This window comes from Pogona vitticeps, chromosome 12, assembly GCF_051106095.1.
Source record: "Pogona vitticeps strain Pit_001003342236 chromosome 12, PviZW2.1, whole genome shotgun sequence".
Lineage (NCBI taxonomy): Eukaryota > Metazoa > Chordata > Lepidosauria > Squamata > Agamidae > Pogona > Pogona vitticeps.
In genome coordinates, this window is record NC_135794.1 from 21,920,680 (window position 1) to 21,942,786 (window position 22,107).

General features: G+C 44.6%; 1 long non-coding RNA gene across 1 annotated transcript; it reads left to right on the forward strand.

The window, feature by feature from the left end:
* The first annotated feature begins 15,749 nt into the window (after window positions 1–15,749).
* On the forward strand, window positions 15,750–21,680 carry LOC144584646 (uncharacterized). The gene is made up of 2 exons (XR_013539029.1): window positions 15,750–15,965; window positions 18,457–21,680. It is a non-coding gene; the product is annotated as an uncharacterized LOC144584646 (long non-coding RNA).
* Window positions 21,681–22,107: the final 427 nt, after the last annotated feature.

The following is a 22,107-nucleotide window of genomic DNA, read 5'->3' on the forward strand; positions in this document are numbered from 1 at the left end:
TGGAAGTTTTCAAGAAAAGATTGGACAGCCGTCTTTCCAGGATGGTATGAAGTCTCCTGCCTTGGGCAGGAGGTTGGACTAGAAGACCTCCAACCCTACGATGATTCTGTGATTCTCCCTAGTGCTTCCCGTGTCCCAGTAGTCATAATCCTATAGCCCCTGAGCACACACACCCCTGCTTGACAGCTCTGTTTGACCCTTTCTCCAGTACGTACAAAGCCATTCTATACTGAATCAGACCTCTAGTTCCAGCAGCCACAGCTCTCCAGCGTTCCCGATTCTTTCCTAGACCTTCCTGGAGATCCCTCGTCTTCCTGAGTCATCTCCCATCCCAGGACAAGCCAGGCCTGCTCCTGCTTAGCTTCCTAAAATCAGAAGAGTATAAGACAATATTTCTGTGACATCCCTGTTTTTTTCCCCCCTCCCGAAGTTTTTTTTAGGGTGTTGCTTCAGGGGAAAATGATCACGAGGCTGCTGAGCCTTCTCTTCTGGTGATGCCAGGGATGGTCCTCACAGCCTGAACATCTGAAACAGAAGGACTTTGAGGGCGCTTCTAGATGGGACTCTTTCATCATGACCACAGAAGGCCATGCTTTTATCATGGCCACAGTCATCTTCCCTTTATAGCTCTCCCATGGTGTGCCATTGTTTCTTCCATCATCTTTTAGAGCAGTCGAAATCCATTAAGGAACAGAAAGAACAGTTGCTCAATGCCTTTAACAGCGAGCAGCATTTCTGATTAGCAGTGTCTACAACATCGCACGCACACAGAAAGAAAAAAAGATCCCTCTCTGTTTTTTTGACCTTAGCCAGAATTTTTATAGTTCCTTGGAGAGAAACAAGCTCTTCCAGGAACAGGGGGGGTTATTGCATTTGAGCCTTGTTGCAATGCAATGCATGTGATGAGGGCTTGGGCTTGAACGAGTCATTCAGAGCTGTTAGCTCTACAAAAGAGCCACTCTTTGTTTGTTGGGATGGATTAACCCGGTGGTCTTCATTTTTGGCACTCTACTTGCATGTGTGAATAGGTTGGGGGGCTGCATGTGGGGATCTCCATGATGAGCACATGCACTTTCATCCCCGCCACTGTACCCCTAAATGTGAACATCAGGAGTTCTCACTCTAGAAAGATCCTTCATGTTTAGAGGGAGGTAAATTCCAAAATGAGAGAGAGGGAGGGAGGGAGGGAGGGAGGGAGGGAGGGAGAGGGAGAGCATTTTCTGGGAAATCCATGAGTTGATCTTGTGCCTGTTTCATCCCTTTGAAACAGCTGTAAGTCAGGGGAAATTAAAAGACACCTGCTTCTTAGGAGGAAAGCGATGACAAACATCGACAGCATCTTAAAAAGCAGAGACAGCACCTTGCCGACAAAGGTCCGCATAGTCAAAGCTATGGTTTTTCTAGTAGCCATGTATGGAAGTGAGAGCAGGACCATCAAGAAGGCTGGCCTCTGAAGAATTGATGCTTTTGAATTGCGGTGCTGGAGGAGACTCTTGAGAGTCTCCTGGACTGCAAGGAGAACAAACCTATCCATTTTGAAGGAAATCAACCTTGAGTGTTCACTGGAAGGACAGATCCTGAAGTGGAGGCTCCAATCCTTTGGCCATCTCATGAGAAGAGAAGACTCCCTGGAAAAAAACCCTGATGTTGGGAAAGTGTGAAGGCAAGAGGAGAAGGGGATGACAAAGTACGAGATGGTTGGACAGGGTCACCAAAGCCACCAACATGAATTTGACCCAACTCCGGGAGGCCGTGGAAGACAGAAGGGCCTGGCGTGCTCTGGTCCATGGGGTCACAAAGAGTCAGACACAAATTAATGACTAAACAACAACAAAGTCAGGAGAGCATCTTTTATTGAACAGGTGGTTCAGGAATGCTGTGAGGCTGGTTAACCCTCAGACTCTAACTCTCCCCACCAAAGCTTCTTGAAGTCCTGCTGAAAATAAAATACCAGCACTCCTCTTACACTTGCATTTCTCCATTGTGGCACAAACAGGAGCTTGAGTGGAGAAACTGACATGAAGTAAATTACATATGGGGAAACGAGGGGATGTAACTCCATACTTTCTTGATCAATGACATTCCAATTAACATGATTATCCACCCTCCCAATAGCTTCATAGCCTTGTGTTTGTTTTTCCCCCTCATGGGAAGGAAAAGGTATGATTTAGACCAAGAAAACATCATGGGGGGTATTGAATCTCATTCTGTGATGCTCTAAGTTAAAGGCAGGATTTCATGCAACTGTGGGGTTTTCCCCCCCAGTTTAAAAGAAACACAAAAGCAAAGAAATTGATAACGGGAAGATTTGATTGTGGGTCTTCTCCGCCTCCCTCCTGTATGGGAACCGAGGAGTTTTACCACAGAAGCATGCAAAGCCGGCCCGCTAGCCGTGGTGTGGCAGGAAAAGAAGCTCACCATGAAAGCAACGCCACCTGCTGCCGTAAAAAGTAAAGGATGTCCTTCACGGCAGGCTTCACGTCTGTGCCTCTCTTTTTCCAAATAGGCCACAGGCCACCCTCACCTGCCACTGTCGTGACTTTCAGTAGGTCCAATTTCTGCTGGAGGGCAGCTTTCCTGGGCTGGTCGCAAAAATTAGGAATTACACAGAAGCAGCAGGAGGAAGGATGCGTAGAGACAGACATGCTGCATGAGGGTTTTTGTTGGGGAAGGGGGGGGTGAGCATCCTTCTCACCAGTCACATGAAGTGTGTTTCCTGACCATGGTGGAGGAAGATGACTGCATTCAAGATGTGGGGGACAAAAGCAGGAATCATCAGTAGTCCAGCTGGGAAATGTTAGCGAGAGAAGGAGAAAGAGAGCGAAAGAATAATGCATGAGATGATGGATTGCAAGGGCAGAACCGGCCTTAATGTTAGGCAAAGCGAGGCAGCTGCTTCGGATGGCAGAATAAAAGGGGGGTGGTCAGGGCAACCCCTTGACTGTTTCTTTTCAGCCTCTGCATCTCCTTCAGCTTGGCCAGTAAGCCCGCACAGAGCTTGGAAATGTTATGCTCCTGGTTTAAAACTCCCCAAATCTCTCAGAATGGATCTGAAAACTATATGTCATGCAGAAAAGGTTGACCATATGCCCAGTAGGTCATACTGGTGGGTGGGTTCCAGAAGCTACCCTCCAGGCTCTGAACAGCGGCTGCTGGAATCCACCTGGCGGTGCGAATTCCTGGAATCAGCCAGTCAGCATGACCTTGGGAAGGGAGATTTTTGAAGTATCTAGAGTTTTCAGATCCATACTTGTTGAGAGATTTTTGGGGGCTTCAAGCCAGGAACATGACATTTCCAGGTCCCACGTGTGCTATGGTTAAGGGAGATGAGATCCGTAGCAGGAATGATGACACCTACGAAAGCTGGCAGATGTATTTCGCTCGCTTGTCAAACTGCCAAAATGTATCACCACCACCACCCCAAGCTCTGGATTGCCATCTTGCTACATTAGCTGGCATGTCCATGGATCCTTACCTGAAGCAACTGGTGACATTGCAAGGACCCGGTCCTTATCGCAGGTGTTGCCCTAAGAACATGTCAGAGGTGTGAAGGCTGCTGACCTAACCTGATTGTGGGATTCAAGAGGTGTAACTTTGGAATCAATGATGTTTCTTGTTGGCTATGTCAACTAGGGACACTGGAAGCTGTAGTTTGAGAACATCTAGACGGTCCTGGATTATCTACTCTAAATCTTGTTTGTGCAATATCTCACCTTACTGTAGCTATCAGCATGCAAAGTGTTCCTAAACTAAGCATCAGAAGAAGAACAGTGGAGACTTTAAATAAGTCCATAGAATTTAACAATGCAAACGGCTTTGAGAGGCACTATAAATGTGTATATATTATTAAATAGCACTAAATGAGTTTCCTGGAATTGTTTGATAGATGGGGTGGAGAATGAAATAAGGAAACTCCATGGAACTGAGATCCTGCATCACAGTCCCTCATTGTGTATGCATTAGTTATTATAAACATTATTATTTTTGGAAGGTGCATGCGATCTTCTCTTCTGGAAAAAAGAAAGAAAGAAAGAAAGCAGGAAAGAGTGTGATTGGATTGGATCTAAGAGTTATTTGAACTAGAATCCTCATTTCCATGAATAGGTCAATCTTTGCCACTTGAAAGCCAAGCAACGTGGCTTGATGGAGGGAAAAACTCTGCCTATAGCTGAGCAACTTGTTGTCCTGTGTATATCCCTACTCCCACTTTTGTAGACCCATGGTCACTACATACAGGTGACAAAGAACCCATCCAGATGTGTACATTTTTATTAGGAGGGTACATGGGTCCCCCATTTTGATCCAAAGCCCCTTTGGATGGAAAAATAAGTTAGTGGGCAATTTCCATGGGGAAAATGTTGATTAGACTCTGATTACTTTCCCCATCCTCTCTTCCTCCCATCTCCAAATACCAGATCATTAGGTCTCAGCAAAAAGATTATCACTGCCAATTTTTTAAATCAGAACTTATTGACATCAACCTAGAAAATAGGACACAGAGGGGCAACTATGTTTCATTTGGCTCATTGCTGGATTTTAAATATTAGTACAGAATCATTATCATTTTGGACATTGGAAAAATTCCCAGGTTTGGATAAGTTCAACGGATTTTCCAAAACCATACATGAAAAGAATCATGCAACATTGGAGTGCATCAGTTGTCTAGTGCAGTGGTCCCCAACCTTGGGCCTCCAGATGTTCTTGGACTTCAACTCCCAGAAATCCTGGCCAGCAGAGGTGGTGGTGAAGGCTTCTGGGAGTTGTAGTCCAAGAACATCTGGAGGCCCAAGGTTGGGGACCACTGGTCTAGTGGGAACTTATTGGGTATATGGACCCAACCACAATTTGAGAACATTTTCAAAGGATCAAGTTGACTTCTTCAGTGTCTCTGTTCTTCTTTTACATTTATAGCAATAATACTAGCATTTTCCCAAAGAATTCTTGAGACCCATTTCCACACAGGTTTGTGCAATGCTTGATTTTTCTATACTTTATTGCTGCAAGGTGAAATGTACAGATCTACAGGTGCAGAAAAAACAGGTTAGCAGTAGCCTGATGAGTAGAAAGGTCTGTATCATTTCAGATTACAGATAATGGATACCATTTATGGAGGCTACCTATCCTCTATTGACAGAAAAGGAACTAGAGCAGGTTCTATGTGATATGACTCACCCATCTTCAGAGAAACAGGTCAAGATGGAGTTTCAGTACTTTGGACAGCTCCCAGCAGGCAACTGGCTGAAACAAGGTGGGGGTTCCGGATATGATTTTTTGACTATATTCAAGATGGAACTCAAAAACGGTAGCTTTTCCAAAATCTGGGAAATCCTTAGTTCCTGGATGTTTGTCTCCCTTCATTAGGCACTAAGCATCCCTTTTACAATATCAGTGGAGATATGTTATAGGAGACAGAGGGTTGACCAACCAGCTGTCCCTGTTGACCCACTATGAAAGGACTGATTTCAACCAGAAGGACACTTGCTGCATTTGAGGTGTGATATGCTACATATGTCTTACTCCAAGGGAAATGTGGGATTGAAGATGAAAGGAAGAGTACAGGGACATAATTCTGTGTATGGGAAGGAAGGAAGGAAGGAAGGAAGGAAGGAAGGAAGGAAAGGAAGGAAGGAAGGAAGGAAGGAAGGAAGGAAGGAAGGAAGGAAGGAAGGAAGGAAGGAAGGAAGGAAGGAAGGAAGGAAGGAGGGAAGGAAGGAAGGAAGGAAGGAAGGAAGGAAGGAAGGAATTTCTATACTATCTCTTCTGGGGTTCAGGATAGAGGGATAATTTTCTAAGCAATTGGGCTTAGTACACAAGATGTAGCTGTGACAGCAACAATAGGATTACAATGTCCTGAGAAAAGGATGAAGCGTGTGTGGTTAAAAAGACAGACATCAGTGAACCACAAAGCCTTTTAGCATCCATTTATCTGTAGCTGCTGCTGAGTCAACAAATAATACCATCTCAGTCTTTCTCCCCCGGTGAAACCCATTGGCCTCTGCCAATTATCTTTCCCAACCACCAGCCCTGGCTGGAGCAAAGAAGAAAAGCAAAGGAAAAGAAGAAGGCTTCACAAAGCTAGCTTGGACTTTCCTTGACCCAGAAGCAGTATAAATCAAATCAAAATGAGGCATGTGGCAAACCTAGTCCTGGTCATTGGGATGGGTTAGCAGAAAGGTGTGAGAAAAAAGGGAATGCTGAAGTTCTCATTGACTTTGAGGATTATTATTGAGGATCAAGGGCTTCTGTGTTTGTTTTTTAAGCAATGATAGCATTTTTATTTGAAAACACATCCCCCACTTGTGCTTTCTTAAAACAGTTTCTGCCACTGCTTCTTTTCAACCATGGTATCTCCATGAGATACCATCTGGCTTGCAAAGCATTTGAGGAACATGTGATATAGCTGTGGGGTGATCAGGGGGCTAGAAACCAAACCCTAGGAGGAAACGGTGGAAATAAGTGGGCATGTTTAGCCTTGAGAAAAGAAGACTGAGGGGAGATATGATAGCACTTTTCACTTGAAAGGCAGTCATACAGAGGAGAGGCAGGATCTGTTCTTAATCATTCCAGAGCACAGGACATGCAACAATGGTTACAGGAAGCCAGATTTTGGTTGAATATCAAGAAAAACTTCCTAACTGTTAGAGTAGTATGACATTGGAATTCATTACCCCAGGAGGTGGTGAGTGTGCAAGCACTGGGGGCATTTGGAAAGAAAATGGGACAACTATCTGTCCTATCTCTTTTGACTTTGATTCCTCTCTTAACATGAGGTTGAACTTGATGGCCTTATAGACCCCTTTGAACTCAATTATTCTATGATTCTATGATTCTGTGACCCTTATGAAGCTCACTTCTGCAACAGGAAAGCCAACAGCAAAACTCTTAAAAAGAAGAAGAAAAGAAGCATGAGAAGGAAGTGTAAAGTCAGTTTTCCATGGGCTCAAGTCCGATAGAGAATCACAAACCAGATTATTCCAACCTGGTCTGATTTGTACAGGGTTTGGATTGAAGCAGAATGGAGGGAATCCATTCTAGCATGAAGCCAAGGCTGTTCAGGCTGAATCGGTGATTTGGAAGTCATAAAGAAGCCAGGAAAGGCCAGGCTGTAGGGAGGGATTATGCGCACAAGTGACTGGGGAAGAAAGAGGGAGGCCAGGCTTTGCTCTGACAGCTGTAACACGTTATTTGAGACCAGAATTTCATTTTACAAGGCTTGCAGAAGCAAATGTGAAAGGTGGCCCACAATGCAAGCCCTTGAAGCCAGCTGTCTGCAATTCGGCATATTTACTCCCCTCTTCAACTTCTATCACATTTCTAAATTTCACATTCATCCGTTCAAAAAGGAAACAAGCTACAACCATTTGATTTTCCAATAGAAGCCAAAGGGAGGACTGAAGATTTGAATTTATAAACTGATCCAGATCTGGGGCCCCAATCAAACCACATCGTTCATCACAAACCAAATCAGGATCTCTGCTCCCTACAAGCAACTTTGTTGTCCTTCCCACAGTACTCAAATTTCAGAATCAAAGCCGGCAAACAAACCGGACATCCAGCCACTAATGGTTCAATTAGGGTTGGGGTGTATCTGGCCTTCTAGAGCTGTTGGTTTGCAGTCCTAATAATTCTTGAGCAATGATCATGCTGGTTGGGGTTTTGTGAAAATGGAGTCTAAAATCCAGAGGACCATGGATTCCCCATCTTTGATGAAGAGGGCATCCAGTGTTTGGCAGGACATACAACTGACTTTCCTCTCCCTGTCACTGCTCAGAATGTGAGGGTCAGAGTTGGCATCCAGATGCCATCTTCCCCATGATCTTAATTATTCGTTAGCATCTTGATGAAGGTGATGATGATGACGGGTACATACAAAATGGAATAACTCCATGTTCATGACTGTGATAGTTTATCTGGTTATCCAACACTGGAATAAAGAGTATTGGACAAGAATTGTGGTTCCCAATCTTGGATGATGATGATGATGATGATGATGATGATGATGATGATGATGATGATACTACAAATTATAGGAAGCTGGATTTCAACTGAATATCAGGAAAAACTTCCTAATTGCTTGAGCAGTGAGACAGTGGAACCTATGACCTCAAGAGGTGGTGAGTGCTTCAACACTAGAGGCATTCAACAGAGACGCAGACAACCCCCTGGCAGATATCCTTTGACATATTCCTACATTGAGCAGAGAATTAGACTTGATGGCCTTTGAGGCATCTTCCAACTTCATTATTCTATGATTCTGTGATCATGGGCACATATAAAATGGAATTATCCCAGGTTCATGACTGTGATAGTTTATCTGGTTATCTCCCACAGTGTAACAAAGACTATTGGACTACAACAGTGGTCCACAACCTTGGGTCCCCAGATGTTCATGGACTAAAACTCCCAGAAGCCTCCACCCCTACCTGTGCTGGCCAGGATTTCTGGGAGTTGTAGTCCAAGAATATCTGGGGACCCTAGAAGGAATTTAAGTCTAAACTAGTGTTTTGAAGCTCTTGGGCACATATTTGGTGTTGTCGCTGGGTAAAATCATTTCCCGGCAAAAGAAAATATTTGCTTGGGAAGAGTTGATTCGGTATCCCACCCCTGCCATTGCCTGCCAATGTTTCTTTGTGCTGGCCTGTTTATTCCGAGCTTTAACAATGCCCTTTTTAAAATATTTTTTTATGAGACGTGCTGCATTTCTTGGTAAAGCACTTTAATCCATTTTAATGTGCCCATCTTCCTCCTTAGCGGCAAAGCCGTGGTTAGTCTAATGCATCCCCTCCTCACCTCGGGGTTACTAATGAGGTCACCCAGAACGCCATCTCCAAACTGAATAATTCACTCATCAGATGCTGCAGACTCCAGTGGTAAAATTTATTTCTGACACCTAAACAGCAAATGGATTTGTGGAAACGTACACAAAACACTTGCGGGCCCTCTTCGTATCAAGAAGACATGATTTGCGCTGGACTGATAGAACGCCATTTAGCTAAACAAGGGCTAGCTGCCACCTCCCCAGAAATGAAGTTTTGGAGGGTTTTGTGAAACACCTAGAAGAACAAGCCTGACATGCAACCCCACACACTTGGGACTAAGTATTATTTTTTTCCTGTGGCCAGCCAGATGTTCTTGGAATTCCCCACCTCTTAAAAGGTGATCCCTTTACATATATATACAGGTGATGGTGGTGATTTCCAAGAGATAACTTCTTGTTTGGGGGCAACTGAAGAAAAAAAATCCAGATCCTTGCCCTACAGAATGTACCATCTTTCTGAAGAATGAGGAGGCTGTGGCTGTCCAGAAGATGGACGTCCATTTTCGTCAACCCCAGTCAGCTTTACCCTTCAGTCCTCCATATTTGAACTTGCAGTAGCCAACTTAGGTCTATTTTTAAGAGAAAGGGAGAATAGTAATAAAGTAAAGGAATAATTTTTTAAAAAAACCCATAAGGTTTCAGGTTATGGCATGAAGGCTAGTGTTCTTCACCTACATTCTATGCCTCTCCTTCTGCACCAGGTCCAGTGGAGCTTGTAATATGCCCAGTGTGATAGCTCCATGGTACAAACTCTTCCCACCATTCCCTCTCTTCCATAGGTTTTGCAGATTTTTAAAAATATATTAGATCAAAACATGGGTGGGGTTTGTCTTCGGTTTAGAGTTAGGGTTAGGATTGAGTTAAAGGTTGAAGTAAGGTGAGAGCTACAGATGGGCTTGCTTGGGGTTAGGGTTGGGTTTAAGGTTGGGGTTTGAATTAGAGTTAGGATTAGGGTCAAGATTGAGTTTGACCTTGGGATGGGGATTAATGCTAGGGTTAGGGGATTTATAATTCCTAAACAAGTTCCAGTGATAATGGAGGAAGTGATGAACTATATTTATGCAACAAGTTGGATCGTTTCATAGGTTCTGATCTCCAGCCATGGAGCCAAAGGTTGGGAGTTTGATTTCCCCAGGGTGTGTCTCCTGGGAGAAGAGCCAGCCTGGGTGGCCTTGGGCCAGCTGCACTGTCCCAGGCTGCACCCCTGGAGGAAAGGAAGGTCCAACCACTTCTGTGTATTTTCTGCCTCAAAAACCCCAGAAAGACTCACCAAGAGTCAGAATTGACTTGGTGGGACACAATACATATACATACATTTGTACAACAAGCGCCAGGATGTCTCTGTTGGACTCTTCCGCTCCCTGATGAGTTGCCATCCTGTTACAGCCTGTGCAATATTGTATCCAGCCTCATTTCATCAAATCCTACCCTTGCTGTGTCTTTTGTTTTTCTTGCCTCCGCTGATCGTAATAACAACCATAATATTTAATAAGTGTATAGTCTGTGTTTCCAGATATGAAAGCCCTTACAAAGCTGGCTTCGACTAGCTAAAAATGCAGAATGCATATTCAAAATCGGAAGCCATAAAAGTAGAAGTGGCTTATTCTGGTTTTCTCTACATGATCCATACCGGAGAGATGAACTCTTTGAATTCCGGTGAGATCAAGAGGTGGAAGATCCAGTAAGTGCAACTCTGGGTCAAATCTTAACCCTAACTCTGCCCAACCCTACCACAAAACTTGATGATTTCAAACTAGTAAACATCCCGAAGTGTACTTTACTGATACCCCAAAAAGTCACTTAATCCAAGTATGTTGGGTTTTTTAAAACTCTGAGTGGATGACAGTTAAATAGTTGTGCTTCTGATCATAAAAGCCCCTTTGTCCATCTCTTTCATCAATTAATTGCCACCACTTTGTTTTGCTTTATTAGCAGCTATTTGTGCCTCTTGCTTGTTACCTCCCATTCTCCAGCATTGTCAGGATCCTTTAATGAGGACTCTGGAGAAGGAGGAACGGCACATCCACACACGTCTAATTAATTAGCATTGCAGCCATCATCCCAAGGCCTTCGTGGTGACATTCCCAATAATAATAAGAACAGCAATAACAGGCCATCTTCTTCACTGGGGGAGGGAGGGAGGGGGAAAAAGAGCTGTGGGGATATAGAACTCCTTGATTGCATGTCGCCAAGCCCGAGAACAGGTGGTGACGGGAGGAACGATGTCGGCGAAGCCTTCTCTGCATTGCACATTTTGCTAGGGCTGTTTGCTTAATTGGCGATGCTGAGATGGCAAAGGGCGCATCTCTGGAGGAAACCAGACATAGACTGGATCACTTCAGACCAGCCTGCAGGGCAGTGCCTGATTGGAATCCCCCCCATTTAAAGGAGGAGTCTCAGGCTGTTTGATCTGACAGGGTCAATCTTTCACTCGTCGCCTCTTCTCTGCAATTTTGTGGCCCAAATCAAAAAGCAGGGGGTGTGGCCCCTGTGATGTCACCGAGGGCCACACGCTCTTATGAGGTCACAGGAAGTGCTGGTTGCTAATTTGCTAAGAACTGCAAAACTATATGCGTGTGTGTGCATGAATAATGATAATCTTGTGTCATCATGTCAATTCTGACTTATGGCGACCCTTTCCTTGGTTTTCTAGAAAAATACTCAGAAGGGGTTGACCCTTCCCATCTTCTGTGGAAACCCTGGAATTGTGCAGCTTGCCCAAGGTCACCTAGGCTGGCTTTTCTCTTGGGAGGCCCAGTGGGGAATCGAACTGCTAACCTTTGGCACTGCAACTAGATACCTAAACCACTGAGCTATCCCACCCATGTGGCCTTGGGCAAGCTGTATAGTCCTAGAACAGCCCCAAAAGGAGTATTCCCCACCGGGAAAAGGTCTCCAGAATTGACTTGGCAACTTGCAGTTATTATTCGCAATGAGGAAGGTAAAGAACTGGCGTTTAACAAATTATAAATACCATGGTAACTGACAAGATTAATGTTCTTTAGTAGATAGAAGAGTGATGTCCTAAGACTCAGGAGATCTGGTTTCAAATCCCTGGAAAGCCGTAGAAACTCAGTGGGAGATGGCAATTGTAAGAATCGCTTCTTAAATATCACCAAGACCTTTTTAAAATTGGGTTCAGGAAACGTTAGATGCAGGCAAGACACTTTTTTTTTAAAAAAAAACACTGTGTTATAGACATAACTTCATTACGATCGAGGAATGAGAAGGATTTGTTATTAAAAGAAAAAGAAAAGATTTGCAACTATCCAGCAAGTACTTCCGCAGGTCTTTGGGTAATTGCATTCAACTAATGACTGATCAAGTTCTGAACATGGGTTGCTTTGGGGGATTTTTATAACCCCCAAGAGTGTTGGTTTGGGCACAGTGGAGCAAGAGTAAGAACGTGGGAGCAAAAGAGATGGAATGGGAATAGAGAAAAGGATTCTCTTGGGACTTTCTCAGCGGATGGCACAGCTGAGTCCATCATGTCGTGGCTCTCTGGAGAGTATTAGCCCAGCCTCTGGTGGGAAGAAGCCATAAATTCCATACTAGAAGGGTGACAGGGGGAACCTTTATGGCCAACGCAGGGCAACCTATGGCAAAGCAAGGCTCCTCATCATGGGAGCACTGTCAGTGCATTCAGCTGGACATGTTTACAGGCTCCCTTGCAGGTCTTCGCATTAAAACACACAGAGATCCTGCTGGCCTTCAGGCAAAGTTGGGACGTAGCCATTAAGGTGGCTTACCCACCATCTCCCGTCACTCGAATCAGCCCTACGCAGATGCAAGCATGATGGAGTAATGGGAGCAAAGGGTTGTATGCTCATGATTCCGTCCCCTGGTTTTCTGACAGCCATCAGCAAATAAAAGCAAATCAAATATATAAAAATACACGTTTTCCACGGGAGCTGTGGAGCAGAATGCCGCCTTTAATTGCTTCTCATATGTGGGTGGGAAAGCTTGCATTCACCTCCTCCTTTTTTAAAAATTTCTCATCCGAGCACTTCTTACCCAACATTCACAGGCACTGAATTTTAAAAGAGAAAAACAACAAACTTGTTTTCCTTTTGGAAACGTTTGATTCCCTGTCTCTGCTCCCAAAGGACGATGCACCCCGTAGCACTCAACCCTGATCACCACATCATCACGTGTTTCTTTTCTAGGTTTTTTTCCCCTTTATCTTTTTTCCCCTCAAGGAAACATTGTTTTGCATTTGAAAGCCTGTGTTGCTTTTATTCCAGAACTCCCATAGAAGCATTATATACTTCTTTCACACATCACTTTAGCCATCTGAGAGGAGGACGAGATGCATTTTAGACCTTTAATTTCATTTTATATGTAACCCGAGATTTAAAAAAAAAAACAACAAGCAGCCAGAATATTTATTTACATTTTCATTTTCTGAACATCTCCACTTTTCTACACAGAGAAAGATGGTTTTCCATCATGGCGTCTGGAGAGATGAAGAAACTGAGGGACAGCAATGTTTTCTTTTGAGGCTCAGAGAAGGAAAGGATAGCTCTTGTTTTGGTCTGGGATTTTCGAAAGCGAAGCTCCCGAAGTATTTCTGCCAGCATGCTGCTCTCGTTGGGGGTCCAGCCATGATGGAAGGATTGATCCGATCCTGGTTCCCTGATGTAAGTGGTCATTGAGTGCAGTTTTCAATACTACAAGTAGGCTGCTAGCTTTCTCCACATGTTATTGCTGCTGTTTTCTTGAAAACTGCCCTCAACTAACACTCATCTCCACTCTTCTGCTGTGCTACAGGAGGAAAGGCTGAAAGCAGTGGGTTCAAATTACAAGAGAGGAGATTTGGACTGAACCTTAGGAGGAACTTCCTGATGGTAAGAATGGTGGAATGGCCACCTGAAAAGGTGGGTGGCTCTTCTTCATTGTTGAGTCCTTTGTGGTCAGAACCAGCATCTCTGTTTAACATCAAAGGTTCGGTGGATGCCGGCTGGCTACTGCATTCCTGCACTGTCTGTTGCGTTCCTGCATTGCAAGGGGTGTGGACTGAATATTAATTAATTGATTAATGGATTGATTTTATCTACATCCTACCTTTCTTCCCATAAAGGAACACAAAATGCGGCATGCAAGAATTTAAAAAGACACATGCAATGTCACAATAAAATGCAACATCATTACAATAGAGTGAAACCAACAGGATGTTAGAAACACCATTAATTTAGAAAGTTGAAACAAACTTAAAATGCCTGGTTTAAACAAAGAATAGATTGATAAAAATGTGAGATTAAACAGGGAGAGATTGTCCTTGAAATAGCCTGGACCCAGATCACATAGGGCTTTATCGGTCGTAACCAGCACTTCAAATTGGGCCTGAAAATGGACTAGCAACCAGTTTAAGTTGTTGCAAGACAGTAAATGAAATGTTGGATTCTATAGGCATTCCCTAGTGCTGAAGAGCCCCATAATCACAATTATGTAGGGTGTAGGCAGATGGATCCCCTCCTGCTAGAACCTCCTGCTGAAACCCAAGGGACCATGTTTGGATTCAAGAGCCCCTGCCCATGCCTACAGAGATAATAACCGCTTATCATCCAGAGCTACTGTAAAGGCGTCAACCAGGGCAAGCACGCTCCGGGGAAATGCGAGTCACAAATGTGGGTTGCCTCCATTTTAATGCCTACACTTGCCAAGATCCTCACCCAACCGCCAGGTGAGATTAGGTGATAAATGATTGCATTAGCCGAGACAGCTTCTCATTTTCCTCCAGTCTGGCCTGTCTGCCCTTTTAGCACGGAACTCCTGATAGCATTTCTTCCTTCACCAACTTCATTTTTAACTGCTCGCTTGTCAAGCTGTCAGCATGAAGAAAAAGAGGAGCCATCCAAAAAGCAGCTGCTGTTTGCGCTCCAAAGGTGTGACTACAGTGTGACTCCAGCTTTAGTAGGATGCAAATTGATTGGAACATTCCTAACTACACATCATTAATTTAAGCATGGGGGGGGGGGGGGACTCACACTTTTTAAAAGGAATTTTGAACCCCCATCAGGAGGCTGTTTATTTTCAATCACTCTATATTGCATTGGTTTTTGACCCATTTTGGGTTGTGTGAATGGCCTTACCATGGTATTCTGCTTGCTGGGGCATCCCCTGTGTGGATGTCTTAGGATGTGTTTGAGGTGGCACAGGATGCTCTCCCATTAAGAAACCAGTAATTATATCTGCTGTCCAAACTGTGTGTATATATACTGTGTGACTTTAGCGCTGCATCACATAGGTACTGGAGTCTTTCTGTCTGCAACACTGATGCAGCGCTATGCCACTTGGAATAGAAAAGAGGGGAACAGACACATGGGTGGATCAAAGTGCCAACCCCAGGTCTATTTAAGGCCATGTAAAGAGCAGTATGAAAAAGGAGGCATTGGAGCAGGACAATGGAAGAGGGTTGTAACTCTCACTGTCTGATTTTTAGTGCATTTCCTTTTACTTCCTTTCTATGACAGTTGGAAGTAGAAACAATATGTATGACTTCTCCTTAGATGGTGGTGAGCCACCCATGCTGCACCCATGGCCTCATTCTTCTCATTCTGCAGAGTGGAACTCCACATGTCTACCCCAAAGTCCTAACCTTATGGCGCCATGGGAACTTATCCCATCCAGGATATGACTATAATATCCTTGGGTCATCTGAGCTATGGTAGCCAGTCCATTACATCACTGGTCTAGACTTCAGGTTCAAATCCCCATTCAGCCATGGAAACCCACTAAGGAGCAGTGGTTGGACTGGTAAAATCAGTCCTTGGACATCTCTCCTATCTTGAAAACTCTACTGTGGTTGTCCGAAATCAAAAGCAATTTGATGGCACAGAAGAGCGAGCGCAGTCCGAGCAATGCAACTGAAGAACAAAGAACCTCTTTCATGCATACCATCTGTGAGAAAACACTCCCTCTAACAATGCTCATTCACACCAACTTGGCCATCACAATAAAAGCCCACTTCCCCAGAGTGTTTCTCAAGCACTGAGAGACAACTTTCCCATTTATCCCCAATCTTGTGTTCCCCTCCCCATCGCCTGATGTGAGGAGAGAAGGGTGGCGAGCATTAGCCATGCTAAACAGATGCCTTTTGTGGACGAGACACCTGGCAGAGGAGGGGGTCCTGGCGTACCCTGCATCCGTGAGTATCAATTCTTTCATGTTGCTGGGAGGGTTAATAGCCATTTGTAATCACATTAGAGAAATGGTTGAATTCTAAAGAGGGCCATTTGCTGAACTCCCTTCCCTGGGCTGCATTACAATGAGAAGATCAAACAGAATCAGCCTCAACGGTGAGATTAGAACCAAGGAAGAGGGAAATCATTGGCTTGGAGCACAAGAGGAAAAGACAAGAACGTTCTCCTTGGACAGTACAAAATCTTTGCAAATGTAATTCATGGATGATGGAATTAAAAAGCTAGGATTTGAGAAGGTAGGAATGAAAACAGGAGGTTGGCTGAACAAAATAATTGCTTGTCTAATGTGTGTTGTGAAATATCTTATATCCGGCTCACACAACAGGATCATATGTTCTCTCATTGCTCAACCATCGACAACTGCTACTGGATGTGTGCACAGATACCATGGAAAAATACTGTATCCGGAGAAATCAATGATTATTTAAGAAATCAAACTTGCATTGATGTCAATCACACGAGGAATTAATGCCTCAATGTGTCAGTTGCCAAGTAATAAGCATGCAGGTGTGAATCAGTCTTGAGCGATCATCTGCCCAAATGGTATTTTTTTATATCTATGCCAATTAATATCGGAACACATCGGAATTTGTACCCTTCTTTTCTAATACGGACGCATTAGTCATGGTGGATTGCACCCATTAAAACCGCACTGTTTGAAAAAAGCAGCAACAGCTTTGACGGAACAGAGCAAGGGCAGCCGCAGCAGCTGAAAAGTGGTTTTCTACTGGAACCAACTCAAAGAAAAGAAAAGACTAATGGGATGAAACAATTACCATAAAGTGGTAGAAAGCTGTCAAAGATGCACTTGCTGGATCAAGGTTCCCTACAACCCTGGTGAAGCTACAAAGGGATCTTTCTCCCTTGGTACACTTAGCGTTGTTTTCAACATGTTCAGCCCAGGAATAAGACCTCCTTTTCACAGCTCACTCAGGGGCAGGACCCACCCACACCCACTCACTCACAAACACACTTAATGGATTATTTCCACCCTTTGGGAGCCTCATAGATTCACAGAATAGTTGAGTTGGAATGGACCTATAAGCCCATTGAGTCCAATCCCTTCCTCAGTGCAGGAATCCAAACCAAGGTAGATCTGACAGAGGGTTGTCCAATTTTCTCTTGAAGGCCTCCAGTGTTGGAGCGCTCACCACCTCCCCTTGAGGTCATCGGTCCCATTGTCGTACTGCTCTAACAGTTAGATTCTGCCCCCCCCCATATACAGCCAAAATCTAGCTTCCGGTAGCTTGAGCCTGTTGTTGCGTGCCCTGCAATCTGGGGTGATCGAGAACAAGTCCTGACTCTCCTCTGTAGAACTACCTTTCAAGTACAGCGGTGCCTCGCATAGCAAGGTAATCCGTTCCGGATTAACTCTCGCTATGTGAAAACATCGCTAAACAGAACATAAAAACCCATTGGAACACATTAAACATCGTTTAATGCGTTCCAATGGGCCCTAAACTTACCATTCAGCGAAGTTTCCTCCATAGCGGCAGCCATTTTCGCGCCCTCGGCAGCCATTTTTAAACCGCCGAACAGCTGATCCGTGGGCATCGCAAAGCGAAGATCGGTAAGCATTCCGCTATGCGAGTTTTGCCCATTGGAACGATCGGTATGCCTCCGCATTAGCAATCCCGAAAAGGGGATCGCTATGCAGATTCGTCGTTGTACGGTGCACTCGTTAAGCGAGGCACCACTGTATTTGAAAAGTGCTGTCCTGTCTCTTCACAGTCTTCTTTTCTCAAGGCTAAACATGCCCACTTCTCTCAGTTTTTCCTCCTAGGGCTTGGTTTTCAGTCCCCTGATCATCCTCGTAGGGCTCCGCTGAACTTGCTCCAGTTTCTTGGCATCCTTCTCAACGGACCTCTAGGATGAATTTTCCAGTTCTGGCAGCCGGGAGATTCCCAACCACAAATTTGCAATGACCATTCCTGTTTACCTTTTTATTTGTAAAAGGGAGTCCCAAACCAACCTTTTCCAAATGAGGGGAGGAGCCAGGGGGAACCTTGATCCCCTGAAATTCCTCACCCACGAAGTACAGGGAAAGTAGTAACTTATCTCTGCTGGATAGTTGAGAGGTTTAGGCATCTGCTCTGCAGAGCCAGAGATTGGGAGTTTGATTCCCCCTTGGTGCCTCCTTAACAGGTGCTGGACATGGTGATCCCATGGGGGTCCCTTCCAGCTCTGCAGTTCTAAGATGATGATGGAGCTCAACATTTCTTGGGAACCTGAACTGGTAAAGTCTCCTCCTAATTTCTACCACCTCGTTTGTTTTGGTTAATTAAACTGTCAGAAAGGGGAAGATATTTACCTGTCGCTCACTTCAGGTACAGATGAAACATCAGCCTGCAGATAGATAGCTGCTCAATTACTATAATTGCTTTTATTTATTCCCACTTTTTTCCCTGTGTTACCCATTGCTTTCTTCTCTCCCAGGACTGTGACTCTCCCTCCAACATGTGCTTGGTAGGGTCAAGGATGGGAGCCTGGACAGCTACTTTTTGAAAATAATTGCACAGTTACACTTTTGAGACCAGCGTTTCATCACTGGGACCACTGCATTTAAAGGAATTCTTCTTTGAAAACGACTAAAACCTTGATAGCAAACAAAGGAGGAGGAGAAAGGACATCAGCGCCTGTGAGCTCTCTGATTTATTATTTATTTATTTAACATATTTTTACCCGACCTTTCTCCTTAAGAAGGGCCCCAGGTGGCATGCATCATTAAAAGGCAATATTTAAAGCTAACACAGTTAAGTATAAAAAAAATACTTTAATAAAAAATATTGAAGAAATACCAAAAATAGCACAATTTTAAAATGATTTTAAAATGCAACACCAAAAAAAGCATGTTCAGTTTTTCTCTCTCTTTTTTTCTCTTTTTTCTCTTTTTCCATCTTGAATAACTTGTCTACTGATGTTTACAAATTTCGTTATATTTTATATGTTGTTATATATGTTGGAAGCAGCCTAGAGTGGTCGTTCGACTAGATAGGCGGGGTATAAATGCAATAAAATAAAATAAACAAGGCACAATCATCCACTGAAAAACCCCACTTATGTAGCCAGTCATTAAGAGAAAGCTTGCCTGAAGAGAACGGTCTTTGCCTGCTTGTAGCAAGACTGCAAAGACAGGGTGCTTTTGAGGGTGGTGAGACTGAGAGAAGGACCTCCCCTGATGATCTTAACACCCAAGCCAGCTCGAGATGGGAGACACAGTCTTTGAGATAGCTTGGATCCAACCTTAGAACTTTATTAGATTAGAGCCATCATTTTGAATTGTGCCTGGCAACAGATCGACAGCCAGTGTAGCTGCTGTAACTGTTTTTTTCCCCCCAGAATTACAGTGTTGAAGCTCAAACTACTTGGGGAAAAAAAAGGACTTTGCTATCTAAAAACTTCCAGGTCAGGTTTATCGATGTCCTCCCCGCCTTGCAACAAGTGGAGTCGACATTATCTGCATGCCTCTCACCTTAACAAGAACCAACGACCTCAAAGCACCCCCCCCCCAAAAAATTGTTGTTTAGCAGATTTCCAAGGCCTCCAGTAAAGAACCTGGAGGTGTTAAATGGAGAAGGGGCTGTTCTCGGTCCTTCTGCTGGCTCCTTTATTGAAGAAACGAAGAACAGCTTAACCTCTTTGCTCGAGCACTGCTCTCTGGACGGATGCTTGTAGCCCTTCCAGTGGGAACGTGCGATCTGCATTTAGACTGCCTCGGCAGGATGCGGCGCTCAGTGAACCATGTTAAGTATCCATTTTCCATCGTGGGCAGGACGTGTGCCATTATAGACTGTTCCAGGGTTTACGGCCATGAAGAATCTTTGCGGCCGGCATTAAAACGGTTATGGAGTTGTTTTGAGAGATTTCCAGCCACGGTGTGGCTGAAGAAAAGGGGGTTAGGGATCCTGGCGGGAGTCCCTAAGATTCCTCTTTCCCGGGAGCGTGCCTCATCACCTGTTGGGCCAGGTAGTCAATCCTGGAGGTGCTCGGCCCCAACGGGGCGGGGTGGGTAGAGCAAACCTAAAGAGTAAGGCAAGCCGTGCTGATCGGTGTCCTTGAGTGATGGAAGGTGGCTTTTACAAGAGCAAAAGAGCTCAGGCACTAAAAAAGGGGAAACGAAGGAGGGTGAGTTGGAACGGCTATTTTCCATTTCAGTGCTAAAGTATTTATTATTTATCACCCTGCCTTGTAAACTCGGCTTGCATTCTGCAGAAAATAGATACAGGGTGAAGATGGACGTAATGGTCTTTCCAGCTGCCACGGCGGATTCTTCAGCTTTGACCCGAACGTTGCCCTGCCAGGTGTTCTGATGTGTGTGGATCCGTATGTGAAGGCTGAACTCTAGATCACATCCCGGCCCTGCCATTTTCCATGCTGCCCCCTCCCCGTGCCGTTGTCTGTAGTGTAAGCGGTAAAGTTCTGCTTAGGACAGTGCTTGTGCTAGTACTAGCCTATCCTCACAATATGTTGTTGTTGTTACGTGCAGTCAAGTCGCTTCTGACTTATAGCGACCCCATGAATGAGTGATCTCCAAAATGCCCTGTCCTCAACGGCCCTGCTCAGCTCTTGCAAACTCAAGTCTGTGGCTTCTTGTAAGGAGTCGGTCCATCTCTTATTTGGTCTTCCTCTTCTCCTGCTGCCTTCCAGTATAATTGTCCTCTCCAGAGAATCCTGCCTTCTCATGATGTACCCAAAGTAGAGCGGGCTCAGCTTCAACCTTTTTGCCTCCAGAGATAGTTTAGGCTTGGTTTGCTCTATGATCCACTTGTTTCTCCCTCCCTCCCTCTTTCTCTCTCTCTCTCTCTCTCTCTCTCTCTGTGTACCAAAGTTATGAATACACAACTGACATACAAAGATATTTGTGCTAGTCCCTGGGACTGTCTAGAAAGGGGTGGAGGAAGATGGGTGTCCAGGGTTTCACATAGCATTTATATACTTACTGTTGTTGGCTTTAATATTGTCTTTTAACTATGTAGGTCACCTTGAGTCCTTCTTAATGTGGAAGGCAGGGTAAAAATACTTTAAGCAAATAAACCCCAAATAAGGGCTTCTCAAGCAGACCGGTCTGGCTCTCCAAGACCACGTGATGGGCACAGGGGTCACCCGAGATATCTGAAGATCACCCATCCCTGCATTAGTGGCACCACACCCACAAACGTTTAATTGTTTCCTACTCCAGGCTTGCTAAAATTCATTTCCCCACTTTGGAACCCTGAAGCATGACATCCTTAAAGAGGATCTGGGGAGGATCTGGAAAATGAGTTGTCCCATGCCCCATGGAACTCAACCAACAGATTGCAGGGAAAGAGATACACAGCAAAATGGAGGCATCCTTCAAGGCTGCGTCTCAAAATGCTCTCAGCCAACTTGCTCCATAAAAGGCACTTCCCAGTGAATTACAGGGAAATCAAACCAGGCTGCTTTCCATGGTGTGGCTCTCTAGAGAAAAATCCCATTGAATTCTGGGCTCTCCTGCATGCTAGTAATAAAGACAATGGCCCCAAAAAAGAAAAGATATATATAGGAATAAAGCGAGATGTGGAATAATGGGTTATCTGTAAATCTCGCTTTGGATTCCCTTCAGACCCAGCATTCTCACTTTGCTGCTCTCCCAGGATGCGTTTCAGGGCCTGCTGAGGCTCAAACTAGGAACCCTATGTCATGCACTAATTTTGTAGCCGTAGATTTTGAAACACAGATGTTCACTGTGACGCTCCCCAAAGCCATGCACCTAAGGAGAATCCAAAAAGATGTAGTTAGTTGCATTGATCCACATCAACACACCAGTTCTGGTGCTTTTCCCCTTTCCCCAGAATCAGGTCTTTTGTACAGGTAACAGGTCTTAACGAGCCCTTCAAGAGCCAACCACTATAAATAGGATTGTTGGGTTGATAGCATTTCCTTCCCTAGGATGGCAGGGCCAAAACCAGTACCAGAGGACAGTTTTTATGATGCCACAGTTGCAGGGCAAACAATGAATGTAGAGTACCTCTCCACACTCTTTGTCAGGCTTTGCTCTACCACTGCCAGTGTTTGTGAGACAAGAAGCGTCATGAGTTGCGATGCTGATCTTCTGCTCCTCGTCTT